Source organism: Anas acuta, chromosome 1 (genome assembly GCF_963932015.1).
Source record: "Anas acuta chromosome 1, bAnaAcu1.1, whole genome shotgun sequence".
Taxonomy (NCBI): domain Eukaryota; kingdom Metazoa; phylum Chordata; class Aves; order Anseriformes; family Anatidae; genus Anas; species Anas acuta.
In genome coordinates this window covers 144,103,884-144,124,288 of record NC_088979.1, presented here as the reverse complement: position 1 = coordinate 144,124,288, position 20,405 = coordinate 144,103,884, and the positions used below count along the sequence as shown (strand labels likewise).

Below are 20,405 nucleotides of genomic sequence, written 5' to 3'. Positions count from 1 at the left end.
GGGCCCCTTCAGCTTTTCTTATCCTGATTACTATTACCCACCCATCCAAAGATCCCACAGAAGGTCATGGCAGCATTTTCACAAGTGGGTAATCCTTTTCCCTGCCTTCAAATCTCTGAAAATTAACTGCAAATTGCTGCAAGTTGTGAAGCTCAGTCAGAAAAGTCCAAAAACTGTGAATTAATGACTAGATATAGGCTCTAATTTCTTCCTACCAGTTTAACTCGTGTCATGGAACTTTCAGTGTTAGGCTGTGGGTGACTGAACCAGGATCAGCTGAATCCCAACATGCCTTCTTTTGCAGCTTGGGATTTAGAATAGGGAAGAGAAGGCTGGAAACAGACACTAGGTGGAATGTTCCTACCTCATACCACTCGTTTCTTTCTGTCCCCTCTAATTTTCTATCAAGCCTTGCATTCCCTGTGCCCGCGGGTGGTCTCCCTTGCCTGCCTCTGGCACTAGAGGGCGTGGAGATCTGGGCTTTGGGCCAGAAATCCAACTCTCCACGGATCACTACTTTCCCTTAAATTGAACTCAACTTTCAAAGAGGTTTTGATTTCACAGAAGGGGAATCTGCTTCATTATTACTAGTTTGTCTGCCTTTCCCATGCTGCATTGCTATGGAAACGGGACCAGAATATAAGTCTTTTGCATGTAGGTCATGATATTACTGGAGAAGAGGAATCCTGGGTGAATGGGTGAGTGGGTTACAGGAGCAATATGGGGCAGAGTAAACATCTGGGACTATATCAACAACAGTAGGGGAGTTCATAGTAGATGTCCCGAGAAGACTACTGAATTAGACACATAAAGGGTGAAAGATCCAAGCATGCTGAGCAACTGAGACAGAAAACACACACAGGGACTCAGTCCAGAGGTGGAAAACAAAATGACAGAAGGACATGGGACTGAACATGCAGGCAAAATAATGCTTTTTTTTTTTTTTTTCATAGATACATTTATTCAGTGATGGCCATGGTTTCTCCCTTCTTCTATCTTGATCTCCCTCCCAGGCAGTAGCATGGCACAACACTGCTTCCTACCACCTCACCAGGAGACTGCTGACCACGGGTGGTCCAGATCTCCCCAGGTTCTGGCCAGATGCAGAGTTACAACTGTTTGGGTATGAGTTATCACCTAAGTTGTTTTGCCCTCACCCCAAAACAACTGAACTGGGCCTAGCCCATACCCACTTGCCATGTACTAAGCCTCTTTCCCAGGTGGACTGCAATGCAGAAATCATGGGGTGACTTAGACCAGGGCAGAAAGAGTGCCTCAGCAGGGCATGTGCTTGCCAAATCAGTGAGCCCACAGCACATCTTTTTGCTCTCCTGATGCAAAAGCAAACAAGGCTGCTTTTGCAATCCAGAGGTCCTGCAAAGGGGAAGCTCAACCGAAGTTATAATCAAAAAGAGCCTAAAGGAGAGAGCATACTCTGCGCAGCATAACACGGTTTATAGACGAGTCATCGAAAGCGTCTGGTGTCATAAACTGTATAATTGAGGCTGGCACGTATTTAGACAGGAGCTGAGATTGCAGGCGATGCAATACCATAAAAGCAGACAGTGTGCCTACTTCTGATCTCCCCTATTAACCTTCCTCATTGCTGGTCTTTTTTTTTTTTTTTTTTTAGCTGCAAAAGCATGCTGTTAAACAGAGGTTGGCCCTTCTCCTTTATTCCCTTATGCAAAGTGAAGATCTTTTTCAAGTGAAGGAGCAACCGACATGCGAAAGCACACTGGCTGACACATAAGTGGGGAGACAAGCTATTTTGACTAAATTCTCCTTTCTCTAAAGGAACTTTAACACATGAAAAAAAGTAGGATAAAAAATAGATCTTACAAGGTGAGGGGAGAGTCTTTCCTCCTTTCCCCACCGAAGGGATGGAGGACTCACCCGTCGGCCCGTGGGAAGGAGTTACAAGCCCGGCGGCTCCCGCAGGCTCCCCGGGTCCCTGACAGCGTCTCCGTGCAGCTGGCAGCGGGGCCGTGCTACGGGGAGAGAAGGCGCCCACTGGGAGCACCTCTCCGGCGGGGCACGGGCCTTTGCAGCAGTCCGGAAAGAACTTTTCCCCCTCAGAGCCTCCGAAATGACTTGATTTGGATGGCGAGACCAGGACGTCGGTGCCCCGGAGCCGATTCTGGAAGGCAGTTGTTTTTTGTTTTTTGTTTTTTTCTCCCGCTGCCTGAGCTGAGCTCGCTCCTTCTGGCCAACAGCACCCACCCGGAGCCGGAGGCACGGAAAAGGAGACGGGAGGCACGGCCGGGACCGGCTGAGCCCTTCCAGCTGCTCAACCAGGCCGGGGGATCGGGGCGAGAAGGATCCGACCCTGGCATCCTCCCCGCCTCCCCCGGCGCCACCTGCCACTGGAGCCTAGGGGCACCGAATCAGAGAAGCGGGGTCGGAACCGGGGAACCCCCCTGCCTTCCCCGCCTCCGGGGCCGTCCGAGCCCGTGCTCCCCCTCCTCAAGGCAGGAACAGAGACCTGAGGCCGCGGAGATGGGCGCTGAGCCCGGGCAGGTGCACGCTCCCCGGGAGGGATGCTGGGGGCGAGGGACCGCACTGACACGGCCGAAGCCCCCTTCCCGTACAGCCCTTACCCCGTATGGATCCCGGCAGGGCAGGGATGCCCCCGGCTCCGGCTCTGCCCTCCCACCCGCCCGCCAGCCCTCTCCGAGGGCAGGCTCGGCTCCCTGAGCACGGCTCCGCTCCGGGCGCCCGGGGACATTTTGCAGGAGTCGCCAACAAATATGTGACATCGGGATTTGGGAAGGGGAGCCCGGGAGACGTCCCTGTGTCGGAATGCAGCGTTTACACATAAAGCCCTTGGACAGCGCTTGGAAAATGTGAAGATCTCTCCAAATCAGGTTACTGCGTCTCTCCTTCCCCGCTATACCATGCTCTATACCATGCCTGCCTCGATTCCGGGATAAGTATCGCAACCGTAACTCAACAGAGGAAGGCTTTTTGCCTTCTCTCTTCTCGCTGCCATCCCCAGGTGACCCGCACCGCGATGGACCCTTTCAGCAAAAGTTTCCCCGCGTTTTGTTATGTTCTTTCTATCAGGAAGCAAAACGTAAGCTCGTTTCTTGGACATTATTTTCTTGGCGGGAGCTTTCCTCTGACAACAGCAGATGAAATCGTAGGTGCGGCGAAGAAGGGGAGGAGGGTGGAAGACGAGAAATAAAAGGGGGGGGAAAGACTAAAAAAAAAATTAAAAAAAAATGGAAAGAACAAGAAAATGAAGGAAAAAAAAAAAAGCGTCAATAAAAAAGCAAAGATTTCCTACCTGTGCTCCAATCACCAGAAGTTGCATCCCATCCCGCTGCAAGCGGCTCGTTGCGAGCGGCGACTGCGGAGTGGCCCCGGCTCTGGCGGCGGAGGCATGCGGGCTGCGCGCATCAGAGCCCGGAGGCAGCCGCTTTATCTTTCTCTTCCATATCTTCCAAGAGGAGGGAGGGGGGCTGGGGTGGGGGAAAGACGGATTACTTGGTGCTGTGATAATGGGGGGAAAGAATAACAGTTGGAAAGCTTTAAACGAGAGGTGGCATTGTCCGGGTTGATGGAGTTTTTGTCGCTCCCTCGCTCGCTCTCTCCCTCCCACACGCCCAGGCACACACATATACACTCACACCCTCCGTGGCACCGGCCCCTGGGAGTCTCTGCTTCAGCTCAGCCAAGTTGAACTTTCAGATATATATATATATACGCACACGTATGTATGCATATATATACGTAGAGCGACACTAAACCTATCTTAACGGCTTCGACAAACCTGGAAAAATTAAAAATAGCGGATGCTGGGACTCGTAAGTGAGTTGGTAATAATTCATACGTCCCCCAGCCCTCCTAAGGAAATGAGGACAAGCTGCCACCTTCATGGGGGTGGTGGCGAGGGAGGGGAACGGGGCGCCTAGGGGAGCATCTCGAGTGGATGTCCTCGCCGGGGGCAGCGGCTGTGGGTCTGCTCGCTGCCCACCGGTGCGTGGTGTGTGCGGGGAGGGGGGGTGAGCGCGAAGTGGGCTCGATTAGCTGCAATGGGCAGGCAATTTCTGCAGAGAACATTTACAATTTTCTTTCAATATGACAGGATTAGTTGCTGTTGAAGGCTCTCCTCCAATAAGATCGGCACTGCTCTCTGATTTGGTGGCTTTGCTGAATAGAAATTACTGGTTCTTGTTATCTCTCAACACACTCTCCCCTCTTCCTCATCAGACACTCCCCTCGTCCTCATCAGAAGTCTTTATCCACAATTTGCACATCAGAACTGATTTTTTTTTTTTCGGTTACCTCTTCCACATCTTTCCCCGCAACGCCTTCTCAATTCCATGATAGCTGTAAGTCTCAAGCGATATATGGCAGCAGAAAGAGATACAGGTTTTACATTATTGCAGTTACTGGAGTCTCCCCTCACTGTGGAGAACACATTGCTACACTAAATCCAGTTTAGTTTTTTAAACTGATTATCGTGCTTAAATATTCATGGGATGTTGCTCCCCCGGCACAATGACAAACGAATTAGAGGAAAGAGATAGATTTTGCGAACAACGGTTAATTCTCCTTGGGTGTAAAACATTCCCTTTTAATTAATAGTCATTAGGCTGAGAAGTATTTACTTTGCTTAAGGGAACTTGCCAGTTTTAATGGAAATAATCTAGATATAAAGATCTTTTGGTTTGCTTAGTCTTTGTTTGCAGCTCTTCTGGACTGGAATTGATTTGTGGTCCGGGGTGGTGCTTTGTTCCTTGGAGTCAGGGCTGTCAGGGTGGCAAAGAGAATAGGGGTCTCAACTGATCTATTGTGTGAAGAATAATAGGGGAGAAGTGGAGAAAGAAGAGGAGAGAAGGAGACACTTTATGAAGGTGACCCCAGCTTCTGTCTGGGTGCTGCGTGCCCTGCCTTCCCCAGCCCAGCTTCCTTCATGAAGGGTCACCGGATCCACTGCCCAATCACTCCCTTTCTCTTCAAAAGACACTTCACTTTGCAGAAGTTATTTCTTGGCCTGGGCTTCCCCCAGAGAGAAAAGCTGCCTATACTATTTGCATACATTCAGCTATTGTTCCTGGAAGGACCTCAAGGATGGTTTTACCCATGGGGAGAGTGGTGTGCTTTCAGGGTAGCAGGACTCAGGTAGTAGTCTGCTGGGCCCTGGGATGAGTATTTCTCCTGCCCTGGGTGGCAGAGCTAATTCATAGGCAAGGAGCTCTGAGTTTTGGAGGAGCACATGCTTCAGTGTTACAGAAGTCTGTGTTTCTCTGCCTGAGAGAACTTTCAGAAGGTATAGATGTTGGATCACTTATAGCTCTTCAGAAACATCAGCAGAGCTGGCTCCTGACCTCTGCACCTATTTTTCTTATCTTTGCAGAATGTTTTGCCTGGACTTCACTGCTGTGGGGTCACCTTAGATGAGATTTCTGCCAGGAAGGGAACCTGGAATTGGCACTGGGAGGTTTGAAGCAAGCTGCAGGCAGGCTGAGGCCCTGTGGGACTGCTCCTCCAGGACAGAGTACGGCCACCCGCACAGCTCAGCCTCCCTTAAGCCTCCCACAGGCTGTCTCTGAGACCTTGGCACTTGAATGAATATTTTAACATTCATTAAGCAGGATCACCATCAGCTTTAAAAGGGACAATGTCCACCTCCTCATCCCCTTGTTGTTATTATTGTTCTTATTATTTTTCCCTCCCAGAGAAGTTGCTGGTGTTTGAACAGGTTGATTCCCGGAGATTTAATTAGAGCTCAATAACAGCCTGCACGGGTCAGCCCCTCCCAGAGCGAGGAGAAGGGAGGGGCGGCAGCACACGGTGGCAGCACAAGCACCCTGGCAGCACACGGTGCCCTTTGGGACTGTCCCTCGTTTCGTCGCAAAGAGGGGGCACAAGGCTTCGGCACTGCCCTCTTCCAGCACCTCGCCGCTTCCCACGGTCGTAGGGCAGGCGGGAGATAGCGTCGGGATGGGGACGGGGCAGGAGACGGGGATGGGGACGGGGCAGGAGATGGGGATGGGGACAGGCACGGCTCTACCCAGCTGCAGGGGGCCCCCCAGTGCCACGCTGCTCAGAGTCGTGCGGGCTCTCGGCTGCAGAGCTGGAGGGCACCCTCCGCCGCTGCAAGCGTCTGCTACGCCGGGAAGCATCTCCCTTCCCCGTACGCATGCCCCCAACCCCCGTCCGCCAAAATCTCCCATGGGAATAAAAGGCTGGTGCTGAAAACCTTGCCGTGTGCCGCCCCCTCCCTTGCCTTGTCTGCAGCCCTCCTGGGGAGAATGAAAATTTCAGTCACCCTCCCGGAGAAGCGTGGTGTGCGCAGGGCTGCCTCCCTGCGCCCCCGGAGCCGTGCTCATAATCTCAGCAGCTACATCTTGATGGCACCCGGTGACTCCGTGGTAGGCAGCGCCTTTAAGTTTGACAAAGCATCTGTTACCGGCTCTTCGTTTTAGAGCACTAAGCGTTAGACACACCTCCTAAGGGAGAAAAAAAAAATGCTGCTCCTAAGCTTAAAGAGTTTAAAACGCATATCCCACCCCGCTCATGCGAGTCTTTTACAGTCTGCTAAACAGCTGTAGAGATAAATCCATCGGAAAATCACTGAACAAAGCACTTAGCCCTTTGCTTTCAGAGAAAAAGGAAAGTGCATGAGGAAGTCAGTATTTGCTAATGATGATCCCCTTTTGCTGAGGGACCGAGAGACACTGCCTGGGAGGGGAAGCAAAGATAGCAGCTTTCAGCAAAGAGATTTCCAAAAGAAATTGCTTCCATATCCAGTGATGCCAAGGGATCTCTAGTGAGACTTCGCTGCAGGCCATGTCCCTGCCTTTAGCTCCACTTGTCGCAGAGAGCCCCTTTGCCAGGTGCAGAGCTGCCTCATAGTGGTAAACTCCTGGAGAACAAACACCGAGGGTGTCACAGTTTGGGTGGGTGAGGGTGTCCCCGGGGATCACTGGCACAGCGATCCTTTCTATTTTACTCGAGGGGTGTGGTACATCTTCTGTATGCCTGGAGACCAAAAAGACATCTTCAGAGCATCAAGGTCCCCTCAAGAGCCAGGGATGCTCCCGGGGGGCTGGGAACAAAACATCCGAGGCAAATCCCAAGGGAAAGAAACAGTTCCAAGAGCACAGCAACAGGTCAGAAACCCCCTTTTTTTTTTTTTTTTTTTTTTTTTTTTCTGCTCCTCTAGGCAAGCAGTCACTGTCACATTTATTTGGGACACCATTTCCTTGGAGTTTTTGCCAACAGTTTCAGGCCAAGGGGATTGGGAAGAGCAGGGAGAAGCCCTAATCTCTCCATGAAATAAGAGATGCCTGAAAGTAGCGACTTGACCTAAGGTGGTTAAAGGCCCAAAGTGAGAGCAGGAGAGAATGGCAGTCACCCAGCAGGGACCACAGCTGCTGCCCCTGACCCCTCCTGAGGACTCCAGTTTCAGCAGCACTCACCATGACCTGTCATGCTCTTCTGCTGCTATTTAGCCCTCTTTGGGGCTTCCACACTAATTTGCTTCCAGTGTTGTAACAAACAGCTGATTTGAATGGTTTTGCACATGGGCGAGGCAGGCATATGACAGGTGATTAGCAAATGCTGGGGAGAAACACACCAGCCTAGCAAATAATTTTGACAGTGTGGACCACAGAGCTAGAAGTAAAGAAGTAAAAAGCCCAAACTGAGGCAACAGCAAGCCAGGCTGCATGCAAATAAATCACCAATAGATGCTTACCAGCAGAAATTAAATGAGTTAAACAAACTGACGGTCAACCCTTTAACAGAAAAGGGCATGTAATCACTTAACTGTGTCCAAAGCAGTGAATCTGTAGGAGTATTATAAAACACAGTTAGGATCTGCCAGGGGAAAGCACTGAAACATTGACATATTGCAGCTTCAAGATCACTAGTGCTAGGGAACTAAGAGCATCCTTGTTTCTCCTTCCCAGGAGAAACCTCTGCTCCCTTCAACACAGCTAGAAAGGAAGTGTGTTGTTTTCACAGTCCAGCAACATCAAGTACTGACTTACTAACAAAAAAACATCAAGGTCTTATTTCACTTTTCTCTGCACAATGATGGTGTTTTCTGAGTTCCTTTGAGTCTGAAAGCCTGACATACCAGGAATTATTTAGAACAGACCACTCTGATGAAATTGAAATTCCCTGCAGGTTGAGGCGAGGGTCAGAGTCTAATTTTCAAAGCCAAACTGATTCCCTCCCATGCAGGGCTGGTAGGTGGCAAACTGGAAAATCAAATCTACTGCTTTATTAAGGTTAAACACAGTATTTGGAAGAACATCCCATTATGCATAATAAAGCTGAGGGGGCATATTTTAAGGTAAACATGCAAGTAATTTGTCTACCAATAAGGCCATAGAAATTGCAGATCTGCACTTTTGTGTGTAGGAATAAATGCTATTTGCAAATGTTTCAGAATTCCAGGTGAGCGAGTAAGCTTATAGCTTAGATCGGAAAGCTGTTTCAGAACAATCTGCAAAATGTGTTTGCTGGTAATCTTTCTCATTTTTGTTCAGTCCTGGAAAGACAGCTACTGAAAATGAAGAGAGTATGTTCACAGCTGTTGGAAATACTTCTGAGTACTGACAGATGTGTCGAAGGAGAAAGCAGACAACAAAGAAGTACATAAAAGCATACGACCTCAATTTATGATATGGGAGCTAAATAATATTAAAAAGGAGGCAATCAGTCGTACAATTATGTTTATAACAAGATATGCTTTATTGCAGTGACACAAGATTCTTAAAAGGTCAAGAGTTAAATGAAATACTCTCCAAAGTGTGTGCATGTGTGTGGGGAGGTGGATAGGGGAGCATCAACAGCATAAAAGTTTTCCTTGACCTTAAACATAAAAGAACAGAATGTACTTGAATGGAACCTCGGGGCTTTTTAGCTTGAATTGTCTCTGATTGGGAAAAAATGAAAATAAAAAAATCCTGCACCAGGCAGAACTGCGGGAGTCGCCCGAGGAGCACGGAGACGCCTCCTGCAGTACCTTGGAGAGTGTCCGGCACGCCGCGAGAAGTGTCTGTGTCTGTGTGTCTGTGTGTCTGTGTGTCTGTGTGTCCGTGTGTCTGTGTGCCTGTGTGTCAGGGTGCACACACACACCCCTGTGTACATATGGCTGTTACTTGTGTACGTTTGCAGCTGTTTAAGTAAATGCAAACCAGCTATCAACTGCACATCTGGAGTGTTGTTCTTTGAGGTCCCATCTGCTGTTTTTAATGCTGTATCCCTTGGAAGATGACTACTTGCAGCAAGCTGGAGAGGGCTGCTTCCATGCATTGCATATACTCATTAGCTGTAACCAGTGGCTTGAACTGAGGAGAATTTCACTGTGTTCTTTACAACTGTTAGGGAAGACTGAAAATACACCAATGAACACAGTAATCTGAACCTTGGGACTAATAGTTCCTTTCAGTCCAGGCTTCAAGTCAGTAGCTATGTAATTGCAAAACATATCAGTGGAACTTTTCTGCACAATCTGAGTCACTAGAAACCTGTGCACTTCACTCACATTATACACAGGGATAGAGTATGCTCACAGGAAGGCAGGTGTCAGGCAGGCCTTGCACTTTTTATTTTAATTAGCTAGGAAAAGACCAAAGGGTATTTCAAATGCAAGCTTTTATCAGATAAGCTAGATCCTGCCAAAGTTATGTGTAGAACTCTGGGTACTCCTAGGAAGTGCTGAGGACTGCTGGACCTGTGTACAGTTTTAAAGAGGGTCACAGTTCTGTGGGAAATATTTACACAACAATATTATTTAATGAAGAAACTCAAGATTGCCTGCCTTCCCTAGGCATGAATTTGAGGGCTCTGGTTGCCCCTTTAAGTAGTTTAAGCCCAGGAACCAGCTCTCCTGCAGTGTAAGTCTTTAGGTATTTCCCTTTTGTACTGGGACTCTGTCACAGAGCTTGTGCAAAGTAGCTCTAGTGCTGATAGTACTTACCCAAACACATGAAGAGTGAACGGCTGTTTGAAGTCCATCCAAAACCTAGGAATCCTGAAACAGAATTGCTGAAATTTGAGTTTCCAAATATATTATCCCACTACTTCTGCAGGTAGCTCAAACCCATCCTGCTGGAAAATACAAACAGGAAAATGAATGAAATTCTTCTGGGGTAGTGGGAATTGTAACTCACATATCCTAGGTTCACAATGAGCATTTTGCCTTGAGATGTTCATTTTCTTTGTATTTTTCCTCTTGAAACTGTTCTATTTTTTGCCTATTTTGTCACTTATTGAAGCAGTGACACTTATAGGAAACTTGAAACTTCATTGCCTGTTTAAATGGCTTAACTGCTTAGTGATCTCATATACTCAGCTGGGATCAGAATTCAAAAAATAATAATAATAAAGCTTATTTTAAAAGCAGACATAACTATAACCTTCTATTAGTTATGTCAGATAACACTTTCTTCTTAGTGCCTGATGAGCTGTTGATTTGAATCAGAGTGAAAGGAATCCCATTTGTCATATGTGCTGAGGCAAATGTCATGGTCAGGAACAATACCACACTGTCTTATACTTCTTTCAACCAATGGTAGTGACACAAGTGACACACTCACCAAAGCTTTGAGAGATGGAAGTGTTTCTGTAATGAAGCTCAAAATTGTCTAATTTGTTCTCCTATGGAGAAGGGCTTACTGGCTCAGATGAAGCTCTGTGTTGTTGTGGATGCTCTCCTTTCAGTACCCAAAATGGTATCTCCCCAGTCACTGGAGAGCATTGTGTGGTGTGCCAGATCTGAAAGAGTCAGCCTGGAAATTTCAGTATCACAGTCCACCACCCTCCTCTGTAGATGCGACCTTAGAAACAGATCTTTTTTTTTTTTTTTTTTTTTTTTTTTATCTTTGCTCTTCAGACTGAGTTCCACGTTTGTTGTCTCTACAATTTTCACTTATTTTCCTTTACAGCTGGAATTTCTTTAAAAATCTTTGGTGCTATTCAGACTCACAGAGCTAAGGAAATGAAAAAAAAATCCCAATCTGTAGACTGGCAATACAGCAGTCTTTCTCCAACAATGACAAGAATCAGGTGTTTCTATAGAAAGAGTAAAGTATTATCTACCATAAATGAGAGGTAATCTGTTTCCTCTATGAAGTCTCCTAATCACAGGGGTTTAGAGATGCATAAATTCTCCTGCATGTTTTTTGTTGTATTTTCTACTGTTTATCTTAGCATTAGCTACTATAGCTTAGAATATTGCAGATATGTCTAGAAATGCCCTGTTCTTCTCTGCACTTTGTGAAGTTTTCAATCTCAAGGTCATCCTTGACTTGAGAACTACTGTGTAATTATATGTTCTACAGTTCAATTAACTTTGTGAAAAATGTATTTTCTGTTATCAGTTTTGAAGTTGATACCCTTTAATTCAACTGATGGCTGCCACTATGTTTTTGTATCTCAAGTGGCAAGAAAAACAATTTCCCATCTACATATTGGGATTATTAATTGGATCTTTTCTTTACTTGTATTCTTTCCTATACATGGTCTTTCTTAGGATAAGGACTCCTTTTTCTCCTTCTTTTCTTTTCTTTTCTTTTCTTTTCTTTTCTTTTCTTTTCTTTTCTTTTCTTTTCTTTTCTTTTCTTTTCTTTTCTTTTCTTTTCTTTTCTTTTCTTTTCTTTTCTTTTCTTTTCTTTTCTTTTCTTTTCTTTTCTTTTCTTTTCTTTTCTTTTCTTTTCTTTTCTTTCTTTTCTTTTCTTTTCTTTTCTTTTCTTTTCTTTTCTTTTCTTTTCTTTTCTTTTCTTTTCTTTTCTTTTCTTTTCTTTTCTTTTCTTTTCTTTTCTTTTCTTTTCTTTTCTTTTCTTTTCTTTTCTTTTCTTTTCTTTTCTTTTCTTTTCTTTTCTTTTCTTTTCTTTTCTTTTCTTTTCTTTTCTTTTCTTTTCTTTTCTTTTCTTTTCTTTTCTCCCTCTCTGTTCCACTGACGGTCTCTGTTGTGTTTTTGTTGTTTTCTCCATACTTCATGGTGATTATTTTTCCCTCTCTGATCCTCCTCTGTTACCTTTCTTGAGGCAAAGTTATTTTATAGCTTGCATAATTCCAGATGAAACCACACCAGTCAGATAGATGGTTCTAATACGTTCTAATATGATTACTTTATATTATTTCATAAACCATTGTAAACCTTTTTGTTTAAGATCCTTCTGCCTTATTTGTTTTATTGAACAATGAGTACATCTTTGCTAACCTGCCTGGAATTATATCCATGTCATTGGTATGTTTAACTGAAAAACTTCAGCAAATTATATCATCATATATTTTTTCTCTTCCCAAGCATCTACTTCTTTGTATTTATCATCAATGATCTTCATTCATTGTGCTTTTGTTCAGCCACCAAGTTTATTAAATGTATACTTCTTTCTTCACTTTTACTGTTACTTCCAGTCCAATACAAAACACCTTCTCAATTCACTGAACTACTTTTTGAGTCTCCTTTGTCAGAAGTAATATGTAAACACTTTTATTACTAATGGTTAAGTGCTATATTCTAACTCTCATTTCCTTTATTGTAGTATATTATTCCTCTCTTATCTGCTTATTCTTTGAAAGAAAAATAAAACTCCACCAAATGCAGTTATTTAGTCTTTCCATTTTTCTTTCTTCTAGCACCTGCAAGAAGTACAACTAACCTGTAAGTTAGTTGTACTAACTTACCTGCTGTATAGCTACAGATTCTCAATCTTTAATTGAGAATCAAGAAAACATTGATAAGTTACCATCACATATTCCACAACTCACTTCTTTGCTCTTAAATGCTCTTCTATTTCTGTGCAATTTTAAATTGTAGTCAATAACAAATCCCCATAAAATTAATTTTATTTTTTTTTTTTCCCCTCCATCTTCATTACTGTCACAGAAAGAACTTAAATATTGTCCTAAGAATGCTGGAGAATTTAATTTTGTACTTTATTGAAAACTGCACACTATTCCCATCTATCAGGGGTGAATTATGTCTAAGAGACAGGATAATAAGACATTCTTTGTTTCCTTATATTGTTTTAGATTATTTCCTGACAATAAGATATGTTTAATAATGTAAAAATTAGTAAAAATGGCAAAATTAGTAAAAATAACAACAATTCCAAGTACAGTTTGAATCAGCAGACATAGAATGTATGGATCTTCTGGAACTATTTGCACTTCCTAAAATTACTTATTTTTACATATCTGCACAGCAACCCATTGGCTGAATTGCTTTGCAAGGAAAGGAACAGACTCTTGAGTAGATATGACAACAGCTTTGTAGCTCAGTCTGGTATTAATTCAAGCATAAGCAGCCTCTCTAATATGCCTTTTAAATTAGTAGTAAGGTTTTGGCTGAAGTTCTATATTGCTGCAATGATTATTAAGAGCAATGAATCATGTGTGGCCAAGTTCAACCAGCAAACCAAATGAGCTCTGGAGCACTCCAGAAATGTGTCATAAATGGCACACTTTTGATATTGTTTGGTGACCTCGGAAGACTCTACATCACAATATATGGTAATCTTACACAGAAATGGAGGCCTGGATCTGACAATGTCCCATTACTGTATGAACCTTTAGAATGAGTAATAGCTAAAATCTACTTATTTTCATACATTCTTTCACCTTCTAAGTTATCAGTGTGGGTTTCTGCTAGGTCAAAACAGTGTTTTTTCTTCAAATCAACTTGTCTACAAGCAATATCAAATTACCATAATTTTCACACTTCCTCACTGTACCACACACATTTTAATGACTTAATACCTTTGCTAGGAGCAATTCCTTCTTGCACCACTTGTAGACCCAAAAAATAATGTAGCAGATCTTTCTATAAGCTCTATGGGGAGTAGAAAGTATATGGGTTGGTTTGTTTGTTTGCTTTCTCCACAGCTGATAGAAAGAACCTTTTTGACACTAATGACAATTTTATGTTGAAGTAAATCTAATGATATTTAATCATGGCTGACTCTGAATATTTATGTCAGTGTTTTTCAGCACCTTTAAAAAAAAAAGTCACTACCTGATGTAAACTTAAGAAAGTATGCAGACTACTAATATTATACTCCTGATTTGTCTCTTCAGGGAACAATGAAACTTAGCCCCTTGAACTGCCTAGCTCAGTGTGTTATTCCAAGTGATTGTATCTATTTAATTTTGCATGACTGCTTCTGAAACATTATAGCTACCATTAAAGTTAAACCTGTGCACAGCAACCGACCCAAGAAAAAAGGATATTTTTATAAGTTTTGGGGGAGAGTTTTTTTCTCTCGTATTTCTATATGAAAGACAATCCTAGGTCTGTGCATACTGATCACTTTTGTAACACCCAGGGAAGTTCTGTGATGATTCCCAACGGTCGAATCAGGATACCAGTGTAAGAAAACACTTAAGTGACTACTCAATGTTCAGCACAAAATTGTCAATTTAAAGGTTAAGAGTTCTTCAGTTGTTCTCCTGGAAGGCATGTTTAATTCTGAACTGGACCTCAGGGACTAAAGAACAAGTTCAGGAGTCAGGGTTATTGCTTTAATGAATCACTTAAACTCCAGTCTTCAAAACACTGCCTTCTAGAATAGGTATACAGTATCTAGGCTCCAAAGATAAGACTGCTCTGTTGAACTGTTGAATGTTTAAAATGAGTGTGACTGTCATGCAGTAGAGAATCAGGGCTTTTAGATTTCAAGTTAATTGTTAAAAAGCTGAAGCACTTACAAAATATAGACTACAACCTGTCTTGGCTTTGCTTTCTAATCTATAAAATCACTACTGTACTTACCTCCCTCAGAGAACAGTTATGAGACATTATTAATTAAAGTCTGTCAAGTAACACATCAAAAGGTACAAGTGGAAAAGGTGCTGCAGCACAAATTATTAAGAAAGCAGAAACCAGGTAAATATCTATTTAATTTGATGCATGAGCTATTTGTTCCTCCTACTTATGCCACTGATTCAACAGTTAAACTTTATATACTTAAATATTCATGAAAGATCCAAGTTAGATTCAAGCACAATTAACAGTGCACCTCTGTGCTGGTATCTCATTGAATGAGGGTCCATGTACTGTACCAGTAACTAGAAAAATCAATAATGTTGCTTGGACTGTTCTTTAAAATCTATGAAACAAAACAAAAGAAAACAAAACAAAAACAAAACAAAAGAACAACAAAAAAACAAAAAATATCTATAGTTTATCCTCTGTGTACTACTTTTTTTTTTTTTTTTCCAAATATTTCTCTATATTAATGTATTTGTGAATATCAACATGTTTTATATATATATATATATATATATATATATATATTTTTTTTTTTTTTTTCTGACTGTTTTCTACTTCTGGTCTATGTTGATCACAATCTCCTTCTGTGATAATGTCGTCTGCTTAGTGGATGAACGGAAAAAGTGGTTGCAATCTTTCTGGATTTTATGGATTTTAGTAAGGCTTTTGATATTGTCCTTCATGGAGATCTTATGGACAAATTATCCAGCTGTGAGATAAACAGGTTGACATTACACTGGGTAATGAACTAGCTCAGAGGTAGAGCTCAAAGCATTGTAGTGAATGGGGCTACTTCTTTCTATCAGACGGTCACTAGTGATGTTCCCCAGAGCTCAATTCTAGGGCCAGTTCTGTTCAGCATTTTCATCAATGATTTTGATGCAGGAGTGGAATGCCCCATCAGCAAGTTTGCTGATACTAAATTGGGAGGTGTTGTTGATTCCCTAGAGGGATGAGAGACCTTGCAGTAGGATCTAAACATATTGGAATGTTGGGCAATCATCAATGTCATGAAGATCAACAATGGAAAATGTTGTTTGCTGCACCTAGGATGGAGTATTGCCAGACACAGGTACTTACTGGGAAATGAGTGGCTGGAGAGCAGCTCAGCAGACAAGAATCTGGGGTTTCTAGTCAACAGCAGGCTCAATGTGAGCCAGCAGTGTATCCTGGCAGTCAAAAGGACAAGATTAATTGTGAGGTGTATTAAACATAGCATAGCCATCCTGTCAAAAGAGGTGGTATTCCTGTTATATTTAGCATTGGTGCAGCCTCATCTTGAATATTGTGTTCAGCTCTGGTTTCCACAATATACCTGAAAGATAAGATGCTCAAAAAGATCCAGAGGGGGCAACAGAGCTGGTAAAAGGGCTGGATAGCATGTCCTGTGAGAAGAGGCCAAGGACACTAGGGTTTTCTAGCCTGGAGAAGAGAAGGCTAGAGGCATCCTCATTGCTCTCTACAACTTCCTGAGGAGGGGAAGTGAAGAATGAGCTACAGGTCTCAGTAACCAATAGGACGTGAAGGAATGGCACAAAGCTGTGACAGGAGAGGTTCATACTGGACATTAGGAAAAATTTATTTACTGTAAGTGTGGTCAAACACTAGAACAGGCTTCCTAGAGAGGTGTTTGATGCCTCATGCCTGTCAGTGCTCAAGAGGCACTTGGACAATTCAGTCATTAATATGCTTTGACTTTTGATCCATTAGCCCTGAAGGGGTCAGACAGTTGGACTGCATGATCTCTGAAAGTCACTTGCAATGGAACTATTGTATTCTAAATGATCTTTATATCAAACTCAGGATTTTATACACCTATTATTTGCACTAAGCCTAAACAAAATATGTTGGAGAACCAAGACTAAAATCTCTTTCTTTCCAGACAGGTAAACATATACAGAATAGGTAGAGCGGAAATTCTAATCTTAAATCAATTTCTGGGCCTCTGAAGGATAAACTGGCAGGTATAATACTGCAAAATAGACTGGTTTGTACCATATTAATTTGTGGACTGCATGGCCCATGGCCTTGAACCTGATACTTGGGCTTTTCTGTAGAAGTTTAAGACCTAAGATTCACAGAAGATATTTCAGTCATCAGGCAGCTGTAGTAATTTTAATAAGAAACCATAGGAAGAATGACACATTGAACTCATTCTTTCTGGCAATTTATATATCACTAGGTTAGGCTTTGGCATCCGTGTATGCCTATGGGTATGGATTTGGGACTTTATTTGTGTTAAAAATTCATTGTTGATATTTTAAAATCTAGCAAAAATTAAGTTGTTATAAGACAGTGTTGTTCATCGAAGATTGCTGTCATTGAAAAAAATAAAGAGTAATACAGATTAGTTTTCTTTTGGACAAAAAAAGGTAAATGACACTGAAGCCATCTGAGGACATGTTAACAGTCTGTGGCAGCTCATGGAAGAATGGCTACATAGGGAGTCACAGTTAGATGAATTCAGAAAGGACTAGGCAACATTCATGTGTGAGTCTGTTGTAGAAATTAGAGCTGTTCAGAGAATGGTAATTTCATTTAACACCTATCAGTGTTCCATGACTTATTTCTGTTCTGCACTGGAAAGATGAAAACAATGAAAAAAAGTTTCTTATTCTGAGAGCCTTGTGTCAAAACATCAACTTGTGATTCTAAGAAGTCAGCCATTCAGGAGGAAGAGGGAGGAAGGCTTTTCTCCCTAATCAATAGAGACCAGAAAGATTTAGGTTCTTAAAACCATCTCCTTAATTTTATGGTGATCAGCTAACTGGCATCTTTTCAGCTACTTTTGTTCACAGAAGAAGTTAAATAATCTTCTTATCTGTCCAGTTCCTCTCATGCTGCATGATGAACATGGATGTGGGATGTTTTATATCTGACATATTTTTTGTGGTCTGAACACTTATTCCCTTTTTGTCTTTTACAAGATTTATTCCACCTCTTTCCTCAACACAATGAATTTTCATGACCTCTTTGCTGAGTAGCATTTTTATCTGGACATCCTTTATTTAAGAACCCACCATCCAGGATTTAAAAAAGAATTTGCTGGTGGCATTGTTAGAGTCTCAAGATCCTTGTGCCTCTCTGGATCTCTGAATGGCCAGCCTCCTCTTTTCTCTGGGATAAAGATTCTCAAAAACAATCAGGTTCAAGCATGGTTTCAAAGAACTATGCTAGAATGAACTAATTGACCCTGCCTGAATTAAATATTAGGCAGCTTGTGTTTGCATCTCCGCTATACTGGGCATAGAAACCATTTAAGTAATATTTGCTCCTAATTTTAACCCATTAGGCCATACAACTTCTCAAAATAGCAACCACAGAATGACATTTGCTCTGAGAACCATTGTCAACAAGCTGACTGGTTCCACAGTTAGTGACTGTATTATATCCCTGACCTTGCTAGTGCAGTGTGTACTGCTGTTTACTAAAGTTTACAACTGTTAGGCAGGCTACACAACACTTAGGCGGGAGCTACAAAGCAATTCAGCATCAAAACATCCATTACTAGTGCACTGAGAAAGGATATCATTCCCACAAACGTTTCCGAGAGAAAATGGTAATTCTGGAAAATACAGCACAGCACAGGGCAGCAATCACTTGAAGTGATAAAGCATTCTGTGCTTCCATGTGAGTATTTGGGAGTAGAGGCAGAACTCACCACTGATTTCCAACAGAGAGAACCTATTTATGAACATGTTCAGACCTATCCAGTCTGTTCTTCCTGTTGTATAGTTACTGTTTACCTCACTGAGTTACATCCTTTCTAATAGGCAGTATCATTACAGTGGCTCACTCTCATATACAGTGAAAGACAGCAAGAAACAATCACCTGTTGTTTTTATTAAGATCAGCTCAGCTCTGAGAGAGTAGCAGAGGAGGTATTATGTTCTCTGCCAGATCTAGTCAAACTGTCATATGGAACATTTTTTCTGCGTTGATATTTTTCTGTTTAACTATTATGGTCTGCTTTTTAGGTTACTAATAAAAATAACACTAATAACAGTAATAATGCTAACGTCCATGTCACCGTCTGCAACTTCAGTAACATGCCCCTACAGATGAAGAAACCAACACCCTCCACTCTGAAACTCTTAGGAATTTATTTATTATTTTTATTTTTTTATCCTAGGGGACTGTAGATCTACTAATTAAATGGGTAAATGGCATTGATTCAAGAACACAACTCTTTTTAAGAAAGAAAAAAACTATGAAAATCAACAGTCTACTTAGTCACAGTACATTCAAACCTTATTAAATTGTTATTGTTGTAATAAGGACATGATAAACTTATGTATAGAATTCATTTGACAGAATGACTGAGAGATGTCCGTCTCTATTGTGAGAAATTACTGGATCTTCCTGCCTCCATCTGTATCCTTCCCCAGTTCCTCTTCCATGTATTGCTGAATGTCTGATGTCTAGATGTCTAGACTATAAGATTATAAGGCAGAAGTTTTCAAACTTTTGTATTTTATGTATCCTAAAAATAATAATAATAATAAAATCCTAATGGAACTGCAAATACAATACTAGTGAGAACAGATTCGGGTTTGAAGCTATATTTCTTGCATTCCATAGAAATAGACAAAGTATCTCCAGGGGGGCTGTGGACCTGAACCTTAAAAACAGAGGCATAAAAGATGAGTTTTCTGTACCTTGAGGCTACAGCCAAGAAAAATTTTGGTTGTTATCTGATCAGTAGAGATTTTGGGTTTGAGAAAGCTGTTCTGGTAGTATGAATGTAAGACTGTGGTAGCAAGATATATTTTGTAGAAGAGAGTAGATGCAGTCTGACACATAATGGAAAAAGAGAAAAACACTATTTTTATACTTAGGAGTGTAATAAGGCTTTTTTTTTTTTTTTTTTTTTTTTTAAGTTGGCAGTAGCATGTCTCAATGTCTCAATGCAGACAATGGGCAATAACATAATATACAAAGTTTCTTCTCTTTATTTTGAAGAGTAGAGCCTAAGACTCTGCTGAAAGAAAAAGTACACTCTCCATTGTGACTCTCCCTTCAGAAAAATATAGGGAAGTTGAATGCATGCATGCATAGTATTTTAACAGGTTGCACGACTAACACTTGATTAATGTAGTGTGTATTCACTCTTAATTTTTTTATTTTTTTTATATATATATATTTACAGATCTCAGGAGGATATTAGTAACAACAGCAGCTTAGAAACAACTCAGTGACTGTATTGCCCTCAGAATATGGCTCTTTGCCATGGTGAAATAGATTTATGAAAAAGACAATATGTATTGTTCCTATTTTGGCATATGTCTGAATATAAAAAGGCATTACTTGCATTTGTTTTTCAGAAAGAGGCCACACTACAAGATTAAATATGACTACAGCTCAATGGAAATTAAAGATGAGATTGAGGTACTCAATCATTGTTTATATTTGAAATCAAATTTATATAAATAATTCTAGTCTTATTTAATAATGGCTTCAGAGGAGCAAATTAAAGCATTGATGGGTCCTTGGACAAAATCATTGTGGGATCTGTCTATGGGTATCCATACATATACAACTAGGTGTCTGCATGAAGAAGGAGACTATCTATCTATCTATCTATCTATCTATCTACCTACCTACCTACCTACCTACCTACCTATAATCTATCTATTTGATTTCATCTAACAGTAAGTATATT

General features: G+C 41.9%; 1 protein-coding gene across 9 annotated transcripts in view; it reads right to left on the bottom strand.

Annotated features, from left to right (window-relative positions):
* The window catches only part of CHRM2 (cholinergic receptor muscarinic 2), a 111,454-nt gene extending 107,308 nt beyond the window's left edge, over nt 1–4,146 (bottom strand). For 6 of the 9 annotated variants that reach the window (XM_068662719.1, XM_068662684.1, XM_068662675.1 and 3 more), the window contains exon 1: nt 3,290–3,615. The gene's annotated coding sequence lies outside the window, so the exon portion shown is untranslated. The other 3 variants (XM_068662666.1, XM_068662692.1, XM_068662739.1) reach the window with 3 other exon arrangements.
* Between the last annotated feature and the right edge of the window lie 16,259 nt (nt 4,147–20,405).